Source organism: Eubalaena glacialis, chromosome 1 (genome assembly GCF_028564815.1).
Source record: "Eubalaena glacialis isolate mEubGla1 chromosome 1, mEubGla1.1.hap2.+ XY, whole genome shotgun sequence".
NCBI lineage: Eukaryota > Metazoa > Chordata > Mammalia > Artiodactyla > Balaenidae > Eubalaena > Eubalaena glacialis.
Genome location: NC_083716.1, coordinates 107010804 through 107033040, shown reverse-complemented (window position 1 = coordinate 107033040; position 22237 = coordinate 107010804).

Below are 22237 nucleotides of genomic sequence, written 5' to 3'. Positions count from 1 at the left end.
GCCCTGGATTCTGCACGCCCAGAAGTGTTCCGAAGGGCCTACACGGCTGTCTGTCGATCAGCAGGCAGACAGGACACTTGGGGTACTCAGTGTATTTGCACGGGAAGCGGTGCCGACGCGAGAGCCCTGGGAGACCCGAAAGGCCTCCTCGCCTTCCTTTTAAGCGGAACAACGACCGAGACCTCATGGAAACTGCTGCACGCAGAGCTTGCCAGGGGGACAAGTGGGTCCTTACCATGAGACTAGTGGTCACCTTGTGGCTTCCCAGAACGCACGAGGGCTGTGGGATTAGCTCCCCCTAAGAATTGAGAGCACCTGACTTCTCTGGGCAAAGTACTCGTTCCCCTCCCAGGCGTGCCTGCGGTGAAAAGCAGCTGGGCAATTCCACACTTTTGCACACAGGTTCTAGGCCGCCCAGAATCCAGCTTTCGAGACGGGAAAAGACTGCTTTGGTGCGCTGATGCTAGGGGTCACCTTGCGATTGCCCAGAACGAACGTGGGCCGCAGCTTAGCTCTCCTCTGAAAGGGCAGGCACCCCGTTTGTCCGGGGGACATACTGGTTTCCTCCCCAGCTGTGCCTGCAGTGAGTAGAAGCTGGACATAGTGAGCGTTTCAGAAACAGCGCCGAGGCTACCTGTATCCAGCTTTCCAAAGGGGGAAAACACTGGTTTTCTAAGCAGTGCCACCTACCCTCGTTAACACCCGCCATAAGTACGTGCAGGACTGGAAGTGCAAAGGGAGACCGTCGCGACACACTGGGCCCTTGGCTAAATAGTTTTCACTGCGCAGGCGTCTGCGTGTGGCAAGCTCCCTAACCGAGTGAAGGCCTGAGGAAGACCTAGTTGGCACTGCGTCTTCCAAGGGCCTGCCAGTGTAAAGTGAGGAATTGTGCTCTTGGCTCAGGTTGGATCTCACCTCGACTTCCTGCTTGAGGCAGAGAGCGGGGAGGTATGAGTTCCAAGAAGGAACGCGGGGGAGACGTTTCTCTCAGGGTAAGTCACCTTTCCACACTGAGTCCAAGTGGCCCAGCCCAGGAGACCGTGTAGGACTGTGTTCCAGGGCTCTTTGCAAGCTGTGTCAACCTAGGTTTCTAAGGAAGAGAACGGTGTGTCGCCTTGGACTCTGCATGCCAAGGAGTGTTCCGAAGGGCCTACGCGGCTGTCTGTTGCTCAGCAGGCAGAGAGGAGGCCCGGCGGACTCAGTGTAGTTGCCCGGGAAACGGTGCGGACGCGAGAGCCCATCGCGTCCTGAAAGGCATCCTCGAGTTCCAGCTAGGCAGCACATCGACGCACACTTCCTGGAAACTGCTGTATGCCCCCACATGCCCGTTGGCGAAAGTGGCACTTACGGGGAGCCCAGTGATCACCCTGCGGTTTCCCCGAACGAACGAGGGCGGCGGCATTAGTGCCCCCCCAAGGATTGCAGGCACCCAGTTCCTCTGTGGAAATGAGTCCTTTACTCCCAAGGCGTTGCTGCAGTGAAGAGACGCAGGGCCTTTTCAGGGTTTGGCCGAGAGCTCCGTGGTTGCGAGGATGCAGCTTTCCAAACGGTGAAAGACTGCTTTTCTAAACAGGGCCCCCTATGGTAGCTACCACGCAACGTTAAGTACCTGCAGTATTTGAGGGGCGAAGGCAGACAAACGCGACACACTGGGCCCTTCGCTGAATCCGTTTGAATGAGCGGGTGTCGAAGTGTGGCAAGCTCCCTAACCGAGTGAAGGCCTGAGGAAGGCCTTGTTGGCACTGCATCTCCCAGAGGCCTACCAGCGTAAAGTGGTGAATTGTGGTCTTCTTTGAGCAGGTTGGATGTCACACCGAGTGCCTGCATGAGGTAGAGGCCCGGCAGGTGTGAGTTCCCAGAAGGAACGCGGAGCAGAGCGTGTCTCTTATGGCACGTCACTGCTCTGCACTGAGTCAAAGTTGCCCAGCCCATTAGACCGGCTAGGAATATGTTCCCGAGGTGTTCGTACGCTGTGTCAACCTGGTTCTCCAAGGAAGGGAGCCGTGTGTCGCCCTGGATTCTGCACGCCCAGAAGTGTTCCGAAGGGCCTACACGGCTGTCTGTCGATCAGCAGGCAGACAGGACACTTGGGGTACTCAGTGTATTTGCACGGGAAGCGGTGCCGACGCGAGAGCCCTAGGAGACCCGAAAGGCCTCCTCGCCTTCCTTTTAAGCGGAACAACGACCGAGACCTCATGGAAACTGCTGCACGCAGAGCTTGCCAGGGGGACAAGTGGGTCCTTACCATGAGACTAGTGGTCACCTTGTGGCTTCCCAGAACGCACGAGGGCTGTGGGATTAGCTCCCCCTAAGAATTGAGAGCACCTGACTTCTCTGGGCAAAGTACTCGTTCCCCTCCCAGGCGTGCCTGCGGTGAAAAGCAGCTGGGCAATTCCACACTTTTGCACACAGGTTCTAGGCCGCCCAGAATCCAGCTTTCGAGACGGGAAAAGACTGCTTTGGTGCGCTGATGCTAGGGGTCACCTTGCGATTGCCCAGAACGAACGTGGGCCGCAGCTTAGCTCTCCTCTGAAAGGGCAGGCACCCCGTTTGTCCGGGGGACATACTGGTTTCCTCCCCAGCTGTGCCTGCAGTGAGTAGAAGCTGGACATAGTGAGCGTTTCAGAAACAGCTCCGAGGCTACCTGTATCCAGCTTTCCAAAGGGGGAAAACACTGGTTTTCTAAGCAGTGCCACCTACCCTCGTTAACACCCGCCATAAGTACGTGCAGGACTGGAAGTGCAAAGGGAGACCGTCGCGACACACTGGGCCCTTGGCTAAATAGTTTTCACTGCGCAGGCGTCTGCGTGTGGCAAGCTCCCTAACCGAGTGAAGGCCTGAGGAAGACCTAGTTGGCACTGCGTCTTCCAAGGGCCTGCCAGTGTAAAGTGAGGAATTGTGCTCTTGGCTCAGGTTGGATCTCACCTCGACTTCCTGCTTGAGGCAGAGAGCGGGGAGGTATGAGTTCCAAGAAGGAACGCGGGGGAGAAGTTTCTCTCAGGGTAAGTCACCTTTCCGCACTGAGTCCAAGTGGCCCAGCCCAGGAGACCGTGTAGGACTGTGTTCCAGGGCTCTTTGCAAGCTGTGTCAACCTAGGTTTCTAAGGAAGAGAACGGTGTGTCGCCTTGGACTCTGCATGCCAAGGAGTGTTCCGAAGGGCCTACGCGGCTGTCTGTTGCTCAGCAGGCAGAGAGGAGGCCCGGCGGACTCAGTGTAGTTGCCCGGGAAACGGTGCGGACGCGAGAGCCCATCGCGTCCTGAAAGGCATCCTCGAGTTCCAGCTAGGCAGCACATCGACGCACACTTCCTGGAAACTGCTGTATGCCCCCACATGCCCGTGGGCGAAAGTGGCACTTACGGGGAGCCCAGTGATCACCCTGCGGTTTCCCCGAACGAACGAGGGCGGCGGCATTAGTGCCCCCCCAAGGATTGCAGGCACCCAGTTCCTCTGTGGAAATGAGTCCTTTACTCCCAAGGCGTTGCTGCAGTGAAGAGACGCAGGGCCTTTTCAGGGTTTGGCCGAGAGCTCCGTGGTTGCGAGGATGCAGCTTTCCAAACGGTGAAAGACTGCTTTTCTAAACAGGGCCCCCTATGGTAGCTACCACGCAACGTTAAGTACCTGCAGTATTTGAGGGGCGAAGGCAGACAAATGCGACACACTGGGCCCTTCGCTGAATCCGTTTGAATGAGCGGGTGTCGAAGTGTGGCAAGCTCCCTAACCGAGTGAAGGCCTGAGGAAGGCCTTGTTGGCACTGCATCTCCCAGAGGCCTACCAGCGTAAAGTGGTGAATTGTGGTCTTCTTTGAGCAGTTTGGATGTCACACCGAGTGCCTGCATGAGGTAGAGGCCCGGCAGGTGTGAGTTCCCAGAAGGAACGCGGAGCAGAGCGTGTCTCTTATGGCACGTCACTGCTCTGCACTGAGTCAAAGTTGCCCAGCCCATTAGACCGGCTAGGAATATGTTCCCGAGGTGTTCGTACGCTGTGTCAACCTGGTTCTCCAAGGAAGGGAGCCGTGTGTCGCCCTGGATTCTGCACGCCCAGAAGTGTTCCGAAGGGCCTACACGGCTGTCTGTCGATCAGCAGGCAGACAGGACACTTGGGGTACTCAGTGTATTTGCACGGGAAGCGGTGCCGACGCGAGAGCCCTGGGAGACCCGAAAGGCCTCCTCGCCTTCCTTTTAAGCGGAACAACGACCGAGACCTCATGGAAACTGCTGCACGCAGAGCTTGCCAGGGGGACAAGTGGGTCCTTACCATGAGACTAGTGGTCACCTTGTGGCTTCCCAGAACGCACGAGGGCTGTGGGATTAGCTCCCCCTAAGAATTGAGAGCACCTGACTTCTCTGGGCAAAGTACTCGTTCCCCTCCCAGGCGTGCCTGCGGTGAAAAGCAGCTGGGCAATTCCACACTTTTGCACACAGGTTCTAGGCCGCCCAGAATCCAGCTTTCGAGACGGGAAAAGACTGCTTTGGTGCGCTGATGCTAGGGGTCACCTTGCGATTGCCCAGAACGAACGTGGGCCGCAGCTTAGCTCTCCTCTGAAAGGGCAGGCACCCCGTTTGTCCGGGGGACATACTGGTTTCCTCCCCAGCTGTGCCTGCAGTGAGCAGAAGCTGGACATAGTGAGCGTTTCAGAAACAGCTCCGAGGCTACCTGTATCCAGCTTTCCAAAGGGGGAAAACACTGGTTTTCTAAGCAGTGCCACCTACCCTCGTTAACACCCGCCATAAGTACGTGCAGGACTGGAAGTGCAAAGGGAGACCGTCGCGACACACTGGGCCCTTGGCTAAATAGTTTTCACTGCGCAGGCGTCTGCGTGTGGCAAGCTCCCTAACCGAGTGAAGGCCTGAGGAAGACCTAGTTGGCACTGCGTCTTCCAAGGGCCTGCCAGTGTAAAGTGAGGAATTGTGCTCTTGGCTCAGGTTGGATCTCACCTCGACTTCCTGCTTGAGGCAGAGAGCGGGGAGGTATGAGTTCCAAGAAGGAACGCGGGGGAGAAGTTTCTCTCAGGGTAAGTCACCTTTCCGCACTGAGTCCAAGTGGCCCAGCCCAGGAGACCGTGTAGGACTGTGTTCCAGGGCTCTTTGCAAGCTGTGTCAACCTAGGTTTCTAAGGAAGAGAACGGTGTGTCGCCTTGGACTCTGCATGCCAAGGAGTGTTCCGAAGGGCCTACGCGGCTGTCTGTTGCTCAGCAGGCAGAGAGGAGGCCCGGCGGACTCAGTGTAGTTGCCCGGGAAACGGTGCGGACGCGAGAGCCCATCGCGTCCTGAAAGGCATCCTCGAGTTCCAGCTAGGCAGCACATCGACGCACACTTCCTGGAAACTGCTGTATGCCCCCACATGCCCGTGGGCGAAAGTGGCACTTACGGGGAGCCCAGTGATCACCCTGCGGTTTCCCCGAACGAACGAGGGCGGCGGCATTAGTGCCCCCCCAAGGATTGCAGGCACCCAGTTCCTCTGTGGAAATGAGTCCTTTACTCCCAAGGCGTTGCTGCAGTGAAGAGACGCAGGGCCTTTTCAGGGTTTGGCCGAGAGCTCCGTGGTTGCGAGGATGCAGCTTTCCAAACGGTGAAAGACTGCTTTTCTAAACAGGGCCCCCTATGGTAGCTACCACGCAACGTTAAGTACCTGCAGTATTTGAGGGGCGAAGGCAGACAAACGCGACACACTGGGCCCTTCGCTGAATCCGTTTGAATGAGCGGGTGTCGAAGTGTGGCAAGCTCCCTAACCGAGTGAAGGCCTGAGGAAGGCCTTGTTGGCACTGCATCTCCCAGAGGCCTACCATCGTAAAGTGGTGAATCGTGGTCTTCTTTGAGCAGGTTGGATGTCACACCGAGTGCCTGCATGAGGTAGAGGCCCGGCAGGTGTGAGTTCCCAGAAGGAACGCGGAGCAGAGCGTGTCTCTTATGGCACGTCACTGCTCTGCACTGAGTCAAAGTTGCCCAGCCCATTAGACCGGCTAGGAATATGTTCCCGAGGTGTTCGTACGCTGTGTCAACCTGGTTCTCCAAGGAAGGGAGCCGTGTGTCGCCCTGGATTCTGCACGCCCAGAAGTGTTCCGAAGGGCCTACACGGCTGTCTGTCGATCAGCAGGCAGACAGGACACTTGGGGTACTCAGTGTATTTGCACGGGAAGCGGTGCCGACGCGAGAGCCCTGGGAGACCCGAAAGGCCTCCTCGCCTTCCTTTTAAGCGGAACAACGACCGAGACCTCATGGAAACTGCTGCACGCAGAGCTTGCCAGGGGGACAAGTGGGTCCTTACCATGAGACTAGTGGTCACCTTGTGGCTTCCCAGAACGCACGAGGGCTGTGGGATTAGCTCCCCCTAAGAATTGAGAGCACCTGACTTCTCTGGGCAAAGTACTCGTTCCCCTCCCAGGCGTGCCTGCGGTGAAAAGCAGCTGGGCAATTCCACACTTTTGCACACAGGTTCTAGGCCGCCCAGAATCCAGCTTTCGAGACGGGAAAAGACTGCTTTGGTGCGCTGATGCTAGGGGTCACCTTGCGATTGCCCAGAACGAACGTGGGCCGCAGCTTAGCTCTCCTCTGAAAGGGCAGGCACCCCGTTTATCCGGGGGACATACTGGTTTCCTCCCCAGCTGTGCCTGCAGTGAGTAGAAGCTGGACATAGTGAGCGTTTCAGAAACAGCGCCGAGGCTACCTGTATCCAGCTTTCCAAAGGGGGAAAACACTGGTTTTCTAAGCAGTGCCACCTACCCTCGTTAACACCCGCCATAAGTACGTGCAGGACTGGAAGTGCAAAGGGAGACCGTCGCGACACACTGGGCCCTTGGCTAAATAGTTTTCACTGCGCAGGCGTCTGCGTGTGGCAAGCTCCCTAACCGAGTGAAGGCCTGAGGAAGACCTAGTTGGCACTGCGTCTTCCAAGGGCCTGCCAGTGTAAAGTGAGGAATTGTGCTCTTGGCTCAGGTTGGATCTCACCTCGACTTCCTGCTTGAGGCAGAGAGCGGGGAGGTATGAGTTCCAAGAAGGAACGCGGGGGAGACGTTTCTCTCAGGGTAAGTCACCTTTCCACACTGAGTCCAAGTGGCCCAGCCCAGGAGACCGTGTAGGACTGTGTTCCAGGGCTCTTTGCAAGCTGTGTCAACCTAGGTTTCTAAGGAAGAGAACGGTGTGTCGCCTTGGACTCTGCATGCCAAGGAGTGTTCCGAAGGGCCTACGCGGCTGTCTGTTGCTCAGCAGGCAGAGAGGAGGCCCGGCGGACTCAGTGTAGTTGCCCGGGAAACGGTGCGGACGCGAGAGCCCATCGCGTCCTGAAAGGCATCCTCGAGTTCCAGCTAGGCAGCACATCGACGCACACTTCCTGGAAACTGCTGTATGCCCCCACATGCCCGTTGGCGAAAGTGGCACTTACGGGGAGCCCAGTGATCACCCTGCGGTTTCCCCGAACGAACGAGGGCGGCGGCATTAGTGCCCCCCCAAGGATTGCAGGCACCCAGTTCCTCTGTGGAAATGAGTCCTTTACTCCCAAGGCGTTGCTGCAGTGAAGAGACGCAGGGCCTTTTCAGGGTTTGGCCGAGAGCTCCGTGGTTGCGAGGATGCAGCTTTCCAAACGGTGAAAGACTGCTTTTCTAAACAGGGCCCCCTATGGTAGCTACCACGCAACGTTAAGTACCTGCAGTATTTGAGGGGCGAAGGCAGACAAACGCGACACACTGGGCCCTTCGCTGAATCCGTTTGAATGAGCGGGTGTCGAAGTGTGGCAAGCTCCCTAACCGAGTGAAGGCCTGAGGAAGGCCTTGTTGGCACTGCATCTCCCAGAGGCCTACCAGCGTAAAGTGGTGAATTGTGGTCTTCTTTGAGCAGGTTGGATGTCACACCGAGTGCCTGCATGAGGTAGAGGCCCGGCAGGTGTGAGTTCCCAGAAGGAACGCGGAGCAGAGCGTGTCTCTTATGGCACGTCACTGCTCTGCACTGAGTCAAAGTTGCCCAGCCCATTAGACCGGCTAGGAATATGTTCCCGAGGTGTTCGTACGCTGTGCCAACCTGGTTCTCCAAGGAAGGGAGCCGTGTGTCGCCCTGGATTCTGCACGCCCAGAAGTGTTCCGAAGGGCCTACACGGCTGTCTGTCGATCAGCAGGCAGACAGGACACTTGGGGTACTCAGTGTATTTGCACGGGAAGCGGTGCCGACGCGAGAGCCCTAGGAGACCCGAAAGGCCTCCTCGCCTTCCTTTTAAGCGGAACAACGACCGAGACCTCATGGAAACTGCTGCACGCAGAGCTTGCCAGGGGGACAAGTGGGTCCTTACCATGAGACTAGTGGTCACCTTGTGGCTTCCCAGAACGCACGAGGGCTGTGGGATTAGCTCCCCCTAAGAATTGAGAGCACCTGACTTCTCTGGGCAAAGTACTCGTTCCCCTCCCAGGCGTGCCTGCGGTGAAAAGCAGCTGGGCAATTCCACACTTTTGCACACAGGTTCTAGGCCGCCCAGAATCCAGCTTTCGAGACGGGAAAAGACTGCTTTGGTGCGCTGATGCTAGGGGTCACCTTGCGATTGCCCAGAACGAACGTGGGCCGCAGCTTAGCTCTCCTCTGAAAGGGCAGGCACCCCGTTTGTCCGGGGGACATACTGGTTTCCTCCCCAGCTGTGCCTGCAGTGAGTAGAAGCTGGACATAGTGAGCGTTTCAGAAACAGCGCCGAGGCTACCTGTATCCAGCTTTCCAAAGGGGGAAAACACTGGTTTTCTAAGCAGTGCCACCTACCCTCGTTAACACCCGCCATAAGTACGTGCAGGACTGGAAGTGCAAAGGGAGACCGTCGCGACACACTGGGCCCTTGGCTAAATAGTTTTCACTGCGCAGGCGTCTGCGTGTGGCAAGCTCCCTAACCGAGTGAAGGCCTGAGGAAGACCTAGTTGGCACTGCGTCTTCCAAGGGCCTGCCAGTGTAAAGTGAGGAATTGTGCTCTTGGCTCAGGTTGGATCTCACCTCGACTTCCTGCTTGAGGCAGAGAGCGGGGAGGTATGAGTTCCAAGAAGGAACGCGGGGGAGAAGTTTCTCTCAGGGTAAGTCACCTTTCCGCACTAGGTCCAAGTGGCCCAGCCCAGGAGACCGTGTAGGACTGTGTTCCAGGGCTCTTTGCAAGCTGTGTCAACCTAGGTTTCTAAGGAAGAGAACGGTGTGTCGCCTTGGACTCTGCATGCCAAGGAGTGTTCCGAAGGGCCTACGCGGCTGTCTGTTGCTCAGCAGGCAGAGAGGAGGCCCGGCGGACTCAGTGTAGTTGCCCGGGAAACGGTGCGGACGCGAGAGCCCATCGCGTCCTGAAAGGCATCCTCGAGTTCCAGCTAGGCAGCACATCGACGCACACTTCCTGGAAACTGCTGTATGCCCCCACATGCCCGTTGGCGAAAGTGGCACTTACGGGGAGCCCAGTGATCACCCTGCGGTTTCCCCGAACGAACGAGGGCGGCGGCATTAGTGCCCCCCCAAGGATTGCAGGCACCCAGTTCCTCTGTGGAAATGAGTCCTTTACTCCCAAGGCGTTGCTGCAGTGAAGAGACGCAGGGCCTTTTCAGGGTTTGGCCGAGAGCTCCGTGGTTGCGAGGATGCAGCTTTCCAAACGGTGAAAGACTGCTTTTCTAAACAGGGCCCCCTATGGTAGCTACCACGCAACGTTAAGTACCTGCAGTATTTGAGGGGCGAAGGCAGACAAACGCGACACACTGGGCCCTTCGCTGAATCCGTTTGAATGAGCGGGTGTCGAAGTGTGGCAAGCTCCCTAACCGAGTGAAGGCCTGAGGAAGGCCTTGTTGGCACTGCATCTCCCAGAGGCCTACCAGCGTAAAGTGGTGAATTGTGGTCTTCTTTGAGCAGGTTGGATGTCACACCGAGTGCCTGCATGAGGTAGAGGCCCGGCAGGTGTGAGTTCCCAGAAGGAACGCGGAGCAGAGCGTGTCTCTTATGGCACGTCACTGCTCTGCACTGAGTCAAAGTTGCCCAGCCCATTAGACCGGCTAGGAATATGTTCCCGAGGTGTTCGTACGCTGTGTCAACCTGGTTCTCCAAGGAAGGGAGCCGTGTGTCGCCCTGGATTCTGCACGCCCAGAAGTGTTCCGAAGGGCCTACACGGCTGTCTGTCGATCAGCAGGCAGACAGGACACTTGGGGTACTCAGTGTATTTGCATGGGAAGCGGTGCCGACGCGAGAGCCCTAGGAGACCCGAAAGGCCTCCTCGCCTTCCTTTTAAGCGGAACAACGACCGAGACCTCATGGAAACTGCTGCACGCAGAGCTTGCCAGGGGTACAAGTGGGTCCTTACCATGAGACTAGTGGTCACCTTGTGGCTTCCCAGAACGCACGAGGGCTGTGGGATTAGCTCCCCCTAAGAATTGAGAACACCTGACTTCTCTGGGCAAAGTACTCGTTCCCCTCCCAGGCGTGCCTGCGGTGAAAAGCAGCTGGGCAATTCCACACTTTTGCACACAGGTTCTAGGCCGCCCAGAATCCAGCTTTCGAGACGGGAAAAGACTGCTTTGGTGCGCTGATGCTAGGGGTCACCTTGCGATTGCCCAGAACGAACGTGGGCCGCAGCTTAGCTCTCCTCTGAAAGGGCAGGCACCCCGTTTGTCCGGGGGACATACTGGTTTCCTCCCCAGCTGTGCCTGCAGTGAGTAGAAGCTGGACATAGTGAGCGTTTCAGAAACAGCTCCGAGGCTACCTGTATCCAGCTTTCCAAAGGGGGAAAACACTGGTTTTCTAAGCAGTGCCACCTACCCTCGTTAACACCCGCCATAAGTACGTGCAGGACTGGAAGTGCAAAGGGAGACCGTCGCGACACACTGGGCCCTTGGCTAAATAGTTTTCACTGCGCAGGCGTCTGCGTGTGGCAAGCTCCCTAACCGAGTGAAGGCCTGAGGAAGACCTAGTTGGCACTGCGTCTTCCAAGGGCCTGCCAGTGTAAAGTGAGGAATTGTGCTCTTGGCTCAGGTTGGATCTCACCTCGACTTCCTGCTTGAGGCAGAGAGCGGGGAGGTATGAGTTCCAAGAAGGAACGCGGGGGAGAAGTTTCTCTCAGGGTAAGTCACCTTTCCGCACTGAGTCCAAGTGGCCCAGCCCAGGAGACCGTGTAGGACTGTGTTCCAGGGCTCTTTGCAAGCTGTGTCAACCTAGGTTTCTAAGGAAGAGAACGGTGTGTCGCCTTGGACTCTGCATGCCAAGGAGTATTCCGAAGGGCCTACGCGGCTGTCTGTTGCTCAGCAGGCAGAGAGGAGGCCCGGCGGACTCAGTGTAGTTGCCCGGGAAACGGTGCGGACGCGAGAGCCCATCGCGTCCTGAAAGGCATCCTCGAGTTCCAGCTAGGCAGCACATCGACGCACACTTCCTGGAAACTGCTGTATGCCCCCACATGCCCGTTGGCGAAAGTGGCACTTACGGGGAGCCCAGTGATCACCCTGCGGTTTCCCCGAACGAACGAGGGCGGCGGCATTAGTGCCCCCCCAAGGATTGCAGGCACCCAGTTCCTCTGTGGAAATGAGTCCTTTACTCCCAAGGCGTTGCTGCAGTGAAGAGACGCAGGGCCTTTTCAGGGTTTGGCCGAGAGCTCCGTGGTTGCGAGGATGCAGCTTTCCAAACGGTGAAAGACTGCTTTTCTAAACAGGGCCCCCTATGGTAGCTACCACGCAACGTTAAGTACCTGCAGTATTTGAGGGGCGAAGGCAGACAAACGCGACACACTGGGCCCTTCGCTGAATCCGTTTGAATGAGCGGGTGTCGAAGTGTGGCAAGCTCCCTAACCGAGTGAAGGCCTGAGGAAGGCCTTGTTGGCACTGCATCTCCCAGAGGCCTACCAGCGTAAAGTGGTGAATTGTGGTCTTCTTTGAGCAGGTTGGATGTCACACCGAGTGCCTGCATGAGGTAGAGGCCCGGCAGGTGTGAGTTCCCAGAAGGAACGCGGAGCAGAGCGTGTCTCTTATGGCACGTCACTGCTCTGCACTGAGTCAAAGTTGCCCAGCCCATTAGACCGGCTAGGAATATGTTCCCGAGGTGTTCGTACGCTGTGTCAACCTGGTTCTCCAAGGAAGGGAGCCGTGTGTCGCCCTGGATTCTGCACGCCCAGAAGTGTTCCGAAGGGCCTACACGGCTGTCTGTCGATCAGCAGGCAGACAGGACACTTGGGGTACTCAGTGTATTTGCACGGGAAGCGGTGCCGACGCGAGAGCCCTAGGAGACCCGAAAGGCCTCCTCGCCTTCCTTTTAAGCGGAACAACGACCGAGACCTCATGGAAACTGCTGCACGCAGAGCTTGCCAGGGGGACAAGTGGGTCCTTACCATGAGACTAGTGGTCACCTTGTGGCTTCCCAGAACGCACGAGGGCTGTGGGATTAGCTCCCCCTAAGAATTGAGAGCACCTGACTTCTCTGGGCAAAGTACTCGTTCCCCTCCCAGGCGTGCCTGCGGTGAAAAGCAGCTGGGCAATTCCACACTTTTGCACACAGGTTCTAGGCCGCCCAGAATCCAGCTTTCGAGACGGGAAAAGACTGCTTTGGTGCGCTGATGCTAGGGGTCACCTTGCGATTGCCCAGAACGAACGTGGGCCGCAGCTTAGCTCTCCTCTGAAAGGGCAGGCACCCCGTTTGTCCGGGGGACATACTGGTTTCCTCCCCAGCTGTGCCTGCAGTGAGTAGAAGCTGGACATAGTGAGCGTTTCAGAAACAGCTCCGAGGCTACCTGTATCCAGCTTTCCAAAGGGGGAAAACACTGGTTTTCTAAGCAGTGCCACCTACCCTCGTTAACACCCGCCATAAGTACGTGCAGGACTGGAAGTGCAAAGGGAGACCGTCGCGACACACTGGGCCCTTGGCTAAATAGTTTTCACTGCGCAGGCGTCTGCGTGTGGCAAGCTCCCTAACCGAGTGAAGGCCTGAGGAAGACCTAGTTGGCACTGCGTCTTCCAAGGGCCTGCCAGTGTAAAGTGAGGAATTGTGCTCTTGGCTCAGGTTGGATCTCACCTCGACTTCCTGCTTGAGGCAGAGAGCGGGGAGGTATGAGTTCCAAGAAGGAACGCGGGGGAGAAGTTTCTCTCAGGGTAAGTCACCTTTCCGCACTGAGTCCAAGTGGCCCAGCCCAGGAGACCGTGTAGGACTGTGTTCCAGGGCTCTTTGCAAGCTGTGTCAACCTAGGTTTCTAAGGAAGAGAACGGTGTGTCGCCTTGGACTCTGCATGCCAAGGAGTGTTCCGAAGGGCCTACGCGGCTGTCTGTTGCTCAGCAGGCAGAGAGGAGGCCCGGCGGACTCAGTGTAGTTGCCCGGGAAACGGTGCGGACGCGAGAGCCCATCGCGTCCTGAAAGGCATCCTCGAGTTCCAGCTAGGCAGCACATCGACGCACACTTCCTGGAAACTGCTGTATGCCCCCACATGCCCGTTGGCGAAAGTGGCACTTACGGGGAGCCCAGTGATCACCCTGCGGTTTCCCCGAACGAACGAGGGCGGCGGCATTAGTGCCCCCCCAAGGATTGCAGGCACCCAGTTCCTCTGTGGAAATGAGTCCTTTACTCCCAAGGCGTTGCTGCAGTGAAGAGACGCAGGGCCTTTTCAGGGTTTGGCCGAGAGCTCCGTGGTTGCGAGGATGCAGCTTTCCAAACGGTGAAAGACTGCTTTTCTAAACAGGGCCCCCTATGGTAGCTACCACGCAACGTTAAGTACCTGCAGTATTTGAGGGGCGAAGGCAGACAAACGCGACACACTGGGCCCTTCGCTGAATCCGTTTGAATGAGCGGGTGTCGAAGTGTGGCAAGCTCCCTAACCGAGTGAAGGCCTGAGGAAGGCCTTGTTGGCACTGCATCTCCCAGAGGCCTACCAGCGTAAAGTGGTGAATTGTGGTCTTCTTTGAGCAGGTTGGATGTCACACCGAGTGCCTGCATGAGGTAGAGGCCCGGCAGGTGTGAGTTCCCAGAAGGAACGCGGAGCAGAGCGTGTCTCTTATGGCACGTCACTGCTCTGCACTGAGTCAAAGTTGCCCAGCCCATTAGACCGGCTAGGAATATGTTCCCGAGGTGTTCGTACGCTGTGTCAACCTGGTTCTCCAAGGAAGGGAGCCGTGTGTCGCCCTGGATTCTGCACGCCCAGAAGTGTTCCGAAGGGCCTACACGGCTGTCTGTCGATCAGCAGGCAGACAGGACACTTGGGGTACTCAGTGTATTTGCACGGGAAGCGGTGCCGACGCGAGAGCCCTAGGAGACCCGAAAGGCCTCCTCGCCTTCCTTTTAAGCGGAACAACGACCGAGACCTCATGGAAACTGCTGCACGCAGAGCTTGCCAGGGGGACAAGTGGGTCCTTACCATGAGACTAGTGGTCACCTTGTGGCTTCCCAGAACGCACGAGGGCTGTGGGATTAGCTCCCCCTAAGAACTGAGAGCACCTGACTTCTCTGGGCAAAGTACTCGTTCCCCTCCCAGGCGTGCCTGCGGTGAAAAGCAGCTGGGCAATTCCACACTTTTGCACACAGGTTCTAGGCCGCCCAGAATCCAGCTTTCGAGACGGGAAAAGACTGCTTTGGTGCGCTGATGCTAGGGGTCACCTTGCGATTGCCCAGAACGAACGTGGGCCGCAGCTTAGCTCTCCTCTGAAAGGGCAGGCACCCCGTTTGTCCGGGGGACATACTGGTTTCCTCCCCAGCTGTGCCTGCAGTGAGTAGAAGCTGGACATAGTGAGCGTTTCAGAAACAGCTCCGAGGCTACCTGTATCCAGCTTTCCAAAGGGGGAAAACACTGGTTTTCTAAGCAGTGCCACCTACCCTCGTTAACACCCGCCATAAGTACGTGCAGGACTGGAAGTGCAAAGGGAGACCGTCGCGACACACTGGGCCCTTGGCTAAATAGTTTTCACTGCGCAGGCGTCTGCGTGTGGCAAGCTCCCTAACCGAGTGAAGGCCTGAGGAAGACCTAGTTGGCACTGCGTCTTCCAAGGGCCTGCCAGTGTAAAGTGAGGAATTGTGCTCTTGGCTCAGGTTGGATCTCACCTCGACTTCCTGCTTGAGGCAGAGAGCGGGGAGGTATGAGTTCCAAGAAGGAACGCGGGGGAGAAGTTTCTCTCAGGGTAAGTCACCTTTCCGCACTGAGTCCAAGTGGCCCAGCCCAGGAGACCGTGTAGGACTGTGTTCCAGGGCTCTTTGCAAGCTGTGTCAACCTAGGTTTCTAAGGAAGAGAACGGTGTGTCGCCTTGGACTCTGCATGCCAAGGAGTGTTCCGAAGGGCCTACGCGGCTGTCTGTTGCTCAGCAGGCAGAGAGGAGGCCCGGCGGACTCAGTGTAGTTGCCCGGGAAACGGTGCGGACGCGAGAGCCCATCGCGTCCTGAAAGGCATCCTCGAGTTCCAGCTAGGCAGCACATCGACGCACACTTCCTGGAAACTGCTGTATGCCCCCACATGCCCGTGGGCGAAAGTGGCACTTACGGGGAGCCCAGTGATCACCCTGCGGTTTCCCCGAACGAACGAGGGCGGCGGCATTAGTGCCCCCCCAAGGATTGCAGGCACCCAGTTCCTCTGTGGAAATGAGTCCTTTACTCCCAAGGCGTTGCTGCAGTGAAGAGACGCAGGGCCTTTTCAGGGTTTGGCCGAGAGCTCCGTGGTTGCGAGGATGCAGCTTTCCAAACGGTGAAAGACTGCTTTTCTAAACAGGGCCCCCTATGGTAGCTACCACGCAACGTTAAGTACCTGCAGTATTTGAGGGGCGAAGGCAGACAAACGCGACACACTGGGCCCTTCGCTGAATCCGTTTGAATGAGCGGGTGTCGAAGTGTGGCAAGCTCCCTAACCGAGTGAAGGCCTGAGGAAGGCCTTGTTGGCACTGCATCTCCCAGAGGCCTACCAGCGTAAAGTGGTGAATTGTGGTCTTCTTTGAGCAGGTTGGATGTCACACCGAGTGCCTGCATGAGGTAGAGGCCCGGCAGGTGTGAGTTCCCAGAAGGAACGCGGAGCAGAGCGTGTCTCTTATGGCACGTCACTGCTCTGCACTGAGTCAAAGTTGCCCAGCCCATTAGACCGGCTAGGAATATGTTCCCGAGGTGTTCGTACGCTGTGTCAACCTGGTTCTCCAAGGAAGGGAGCCGTGTGTCGCCCTGGATTCTGCACGCCCAGAAGTGTTCCGAAGGGCCTACATGGCTGTCTGTCGATCAGCAGGCAGACAGGACACTTGGGGTACTCAGTGTATTTGCACGGGAAGCGGTGCCGACGCGAGAGCCCTAGGAGACCCGAAAGGCCTCCTCGCCTTCCTTTTAAGCGGAACAACGACCGAGACCTCATGGAAACTGCTGCACGCAGAGCTTGCCAGGGGGACAAGTGGGTCCTTACCATGAGACTAGTGGTCACCTTGTGGCTTCCCAGAACGCACGAGGGCTGTGGGATTAGCTCCCCCTAAGAATTGAGAGCACCTGACTTCTCTGGGCAAAGTACTCGTTCCCCTCCCAGGCGTGCCTGCGGTGAAAAGCAGCTGGGCAATTCCACACTTTTGCACACAGGTTCTAGGCCGCCCAGAATCCAGCTTTCGAGACGGGAAAAGACTGCTTTGGTGCGCTGATGCTAGGGGTCACCTTGCGATTGCCCAGAACGAACGTGGGCCGCAGCTTAGCTCTCCTCTGAAAGGGCAGGCACCCCGTTTGTCCGGGGGACATACTGGTTTCCTCCCCAGCTGTGCCTGCAGTGAGTAGAAGCTGGACATAGTGAGCGTTTCAGAAACAGCTCCGAGGCTACCTGTATCCAGCTTTCCAAAGGGGGAAAACACTGGTTTTCTAAGCAGTGCCACCTACCCTCGTTAACACCCGCCATAAGTACGTGCAGGACTGGAAGTGCAAAGGGAGACCGTCGCGACACACTGGGCCCTTGGCTAAATAGTTTTCACTGCGCAGGCGTCTGCGTGTGGCAAGCTCCCTAACCGAGTGAAGGCCTGAGGAAGACCTAGTTGGCACTGCGTCTTCCAAGGGCCTGCCAGTGTAAAGTGAGGAATTGTGCTCTTGGCTCAGGTTGGATCTCACCTCGACTTCCTGCTTGAGGCAGAGAGCGGGGAGGTATGAGTTCCAAGAAGGAACGCAGGGGAGAAGTTTCTCTCAGGGTAAGTCACCTTTCCGCACTGAGTCCATGTGGCCCAGCCCAGGAGACCGTGTAGGACTGTGTTCCAGGGCTCTTTGCAAGCTGTGTCAACCTAGGTTTCTAAGGAAGAGAACGGTGTGTCGCCTTGGACTCTGCATGCCAAGGAGTGTTCCGAAGGGCCTACGCGGCTGTCTGTTGCTCAGCAGGCAGAGAGGAGGCCCGGCGGACTCAGTGTAGTTGCCCGGGAAACGGTGCGGACGCGAGAGCCCATCGCGTCCTGAAAGGCATCCTCGAGTTCCAGCTAGGCAGCACATCGACGCACACTTCCTGGAAACTGCTGTATGCCCCCACATGCCCGTTGGCGAAAGTGGCACTTACGGGGAGCCCAGTGATCACCCTGCGGTTTCCCCGAACGAACGAGGGCGGCGGCATTAGTGCCCCCCCAAGGATTGCAGGCACCCAGTTCCTCTGTGGAAATGAGTCCTTTACTCCCAAGGCGTTGCTGCAGTGAAGAGACGCAGGGCCTTTTCAGGGTTTGGCCGAGAGCTCCGTGGTTGCGAGGATGCAGCTTTCCAAACGGTGAAAGACTGCTTTTCTAAACAGGGCCCCCTATGGTAGCTACCACGCAACGTTAAGTACCTGCAGTATTTGAGGGGCGAAGGCAGACAAACGCGACACACTGGGCCCTTCGCTGAATCCGTTTGAATGAGCGGGTGTCGAAGTGTGGCAAGCTCCCTAACCGAGTGAAGGCCTGAGGAAGGCCTTGTTGGCACTGCATCTCCCAGAGGCCTACCAGCGTAAAGTGGTGAATTGTGGTCTTCTTTGAGCAGGTTGGATGTCACACCGAGTGCCTGCATGAGGTAGAGGCCCGGCAGGTGTGAGTTCCCAGAAGGAACGCGGAGCAGAGCGTGTCTCTTATGGCACGTCACTGCTCTGCACTGAGTCAAAGTTGCCCAGCCCATTAGACCGGCTAGGAATATGTTCCCGAGGTGTTCGTACGCTGTGTCAACCTGGTTCTCCAAGGAAGGGAGCCGTGTGTCGCCCTGGATTCTGCACGCCCAGAAGTGTTCCGAAGGGCCTACACGGCTGTCTGTCGATCAGCAGGCAGACAGGACACTTGGGGTACTCAGTGTATTTGCACGGGAAGCGGTGCCGACGCGAGAGCCCTAGGAGACCCGAAAGGCCTCCTCGCCTTCCTTTTAAGCGGAACAACGACCGAGACCTCATGGAAACTGCTGCACGCAGAGCTTGCCAGGGGGACAAGTGGGTCCTTACCATGAGACTAGTGGTCACCTTGTGGCTTCCCAGAATGCACGAGGGCTGTGGGATTAGCTCCCCCTAAGAATTGAGAGCACCTGACTTCTCTGGGCAAAGTACTCGTTCCCCTCCCAGGCGTGCCTGCGGTGAAAAGCAGCTGGGCAATTCCACACTTTTGCACACAGGTTCTAGGCCGCCCAGAATCCAGCTTTCGAGACGGGAAAAGACTGCTTTGGTGCGCTGATGCTAGGGGTCACCTTGCGATTGCCCAGAACGAACGTGGGCCGCAGCTTAGCTCTCCTCTGAAAGGGCAGGCACCCCGTTTGTCCGGGGGACATACTGGTTTCCTCCCCAGCTGTGCCTGCAGTGAGTAGAAGCTGGACATAGTGAGCGTTTCAGAAACAGCTCCGAGGCTACCTGTATCCAGCTTTCCAAAGGGGGAAAACACTGGTTTTCTAAGCAGTGCCACCTACCCTCGTTAACACCCGCCATAAGTACGTGCAGGACTGGAAGTGCAAAGGGAGACCGTCGCGACACACTGGGCCCTTGGCTAAATAGTTTTCACTGCGCAGGCGTCTGCGTGTGGCAAGCTCCCTAACCGAGTGAAGGCCTGAGGAAGACCTAGTTGGCACTGCGTCTTCCAAGGGCCTGCCAGTGTAAAGTGAGGAATTGTGCTCTTGGCTCAGGTTGGATCTCACCTCGACTTCCTGCTTGAGGCAGAGAGCGGGGAGGTATGAGTTCCAAGAAGGAACGCGGGGGAGAAGTTTCTCTCAGGGTAAGTCACCTTTCCGCACTGAGTCCAAGTGGCCCAGCCCAGGAGACCGTGTAGGACTGTGTTCCAGGGCTCTTTGCAAGCTGTGTCCACCTAGGTTTCTAAGGAAGAGAACGGTGTGTCGCCTTGGACTCTGCATGCCAAGGAGTGTTCCGAAGGGCCTACGCGGCTGTCTGTTGCTCAGCAGGCAGAGAGGAGGCCCGGCGGACTCAGTGTAGTTGCCCGGGAAACGGTGCGGACGCGAGAGCCCATCGCGTCCTGAAAGGCATCCTCGAGTTCCAGCTAGGCAGCACATCGACGCACACTTCCTGGAAACTGCTGTATGCCCCCACATGCCCGTTGGCGAAAGTGGCACTTACGGGGAGCCCAGTGATCACCCTGCGGTTTCCCCGAACGAACGAGGGCGGCGGCATTAGTGCCCCCCCAAGGATTGCAGGCACCCAGTTCCTCTGTGGAAATGAGTCCTTTACTCCCAAGGCGTTGCTGCAGTGAAGAGACGCAGGGCCTTTTCAGGGTTTGGCCGAGAGCTCCGTGGTTGCGAGGATGCAGCTTTCCAAACGGTGAAAGACTGCTTTTCTAAACAGGGCCCCCTATGGTAGCTACCACACAACGTTAAGTACCTGCAGTATTTGAGGGGCGAAGGCAGACAAACGCGACACACTGGGCCCTTCACTGAATCCGTTTGAATGAGCGGGTGTCGAAGTGTGGCAAGCTCCCTAACCGAGTGAAGGCCTGAGGAAGGCCTTGTTGGCACTGCATCTCCCAGAGGCCTACCAGCGTAAAGTGGTGAATTGTGGTCTTCTTTGAGCAGGTTGGATGTCACACCGAGTGCCTGCATGAGGTAGAGGCCCGGCAGGTGTGAGTTCCCAGAAGGAACGCGGAGCAGAGCGTGTCTCTTATGGCACGTCACTGCTCTGCACTGAGTCAAAGTTGCCCAGCCCATTAGACCGGCTAGGAATATGTTCCCGAGGTGTTCGTACGCTGTGTCAACCTGGTTCTCCAAGGAAGGGAGCCGTGTGTCGCCCTGGATTCTGCACGCCCAGAAGTGTTCCGAAGGGCCTACACGGCTGTCTGTCGATCAGCAGGCAGACAGGACACTTGGGGTACTCAGTGTATTTGCACGGGAAGCGGTGCCGACGCGAGAGCCCTAGGAGACCCGAAAGGCCGCCTCGCCTTCCTTTTAAGCGGAACAACGACCGAGACCTCATGGAAACTGCTGCACGCAGAGCTTGCCAGGGGGACAAGTGGGTCCTTACCATGAGACTAGTGGTCACCTTGTGGCTTCCCAGAATGCACGAGGGCTGTGGGATTAGCTCCCCCTAAGAATTGAGAGCACCTGACTTCTCTGGGCAAAGTACTCGTTCCCCTCCCAGGCGTGCCTGCGGTGAAAAGCAGCTGGGCAATTCCACACTTTTGCACACAGGTTCTAGGCCGCCCAGAATCCAGCTTTCGAGACGGGAAAAGACTGCTTTGGTGCGCTGATGCTAGGGGTCACCTTGCGATTGCCCAGAACGAACGTGGGCCGCAGCTTAGCTCTCCTCTGAAAGGGCAGGCACCCCGTTTGTCCGGGGGACATACTGGTTTCCTCCCCAGCTGTGCCTGCAGTGAGTAGAAGCTGGACATAGTGAGCGTTTCAGAAACAGCTCCGAGGCTACCTGTATCCAGCTTTCCAAAGGGGGAAAACACTGGTTTTCTAAGCAGTGCCACCTACCCTCGTTAACACCCGCCATAAGTACGTGCAGAACTGGAAGTGCAAAGGGAGACCGTCGCGACACACTGGGCCCTTGGCTAAATAGTTTTCACTGCGCAGGCGTCTGCGTGTGGCAAGCTCCCTAACCGAGTGAAGGCCTGAGGAAGACCTAGTTGGCACTGCGTCTTCCAAGGGCCTGCCAGTGTAAAGTGAGGAATTGTGCTCTTGGCTCAGGTTGGATCTCACCTCGACTTCCTGCTTGAGGCAGAGAGCGGGGAGGTATGAGTTCCAAGAAGGAACGCGGGGGAGAAGTTTCTCTCAGGGTAAGTCACCTTTCCGCACTGAGTCCAAGTGGCCCAGCCCAGGAGACCGTGTAGGACTGTGTTCCAGGGCTCTTTGCAAGCTGTGTCAACCTAGGTTTCTAAGGAAGAGAACGGTGTGTCGCCTTGGACTCTGCATGCCAAGGAGTGTTCCGAAGGGCCTACGCGGCTGTCTGTTGCTCAGCAGGCAGAGAGGAGGCCCGGCGGACTCAGTGTAGTTGCCCGGGAAACGGTGCGGACGCGAGAGCCCATCGCGTCCTGAAAGGCATCCTCGAGTTCCAGCTAGGCAGCACATCGACGCACACTTCCTGGAAACTGCTGTATGCCCCCACATGCCCGTTGGCGAAAGTGGCACTTACGGGGAGCCCAGTGATCACCCTGCGGTTTCCCCGAACGAACGAGGGCGGCGGCATTAGTGCCCCCCCAAGGATTGCAGGCACCCAGTTCCTCTGTGGAAATGAGTCCTTTACTCCCAAGGCGTTGCTGCAGTGAAGAGACGCAGGGCCTTTTCAGGGTTTGGCCGAGAGCTCCGTGGTTGCGAGGATGCAGCTTTCCAAACGGTGAAAGACTGCTTTTCTAAACAGGGCCCCCTATGGTAGCTACCACACAACGTTAAGTACCTGCAGTATTTGAGGGGCGAAGGCAGACAAACGCGACACACTGGGCCCTTCGCTGAATCCGTTTGAATGAGCGGGTGTCGAAGTGTGGCAAGCTCCCTAACCGAGTGAAGGCCTGAGGAAGGCCTTGTTGGCACTGCATCTCCCAGAGGCCTACCAGCGTAAAGTGGTGAATTGTGGTCTTCTTTGAGCAGGTTGGATGTCACACCGAGTGCCTGCATGAGGTAGAGGCCCGGCAGGTGTGAGTTCCCAGAAGGAACGCGGAGCAGAGCGTGTCTCTTATGGCACGTCACTGCTCTGCACTGAGTCAAAGTTGCCCAGCCCATTAGACCGGCTAGGAATATGTTCCCGAGGTGTTCGTACGCTGTGTCAACCTGGTTCTCCAAGGAAGGGAGCCGTGTGTCGCCCTGGATTCTGCACGCCCAGAAGTGTTCCGAAGGGCCTACACGGCTGTCTGTCGATCAGCAGGCAGACAGGACACTTGGGGTACTCAGTGTATTTGCACGGGAAGCGGTGCCGACGCGAGAGCCC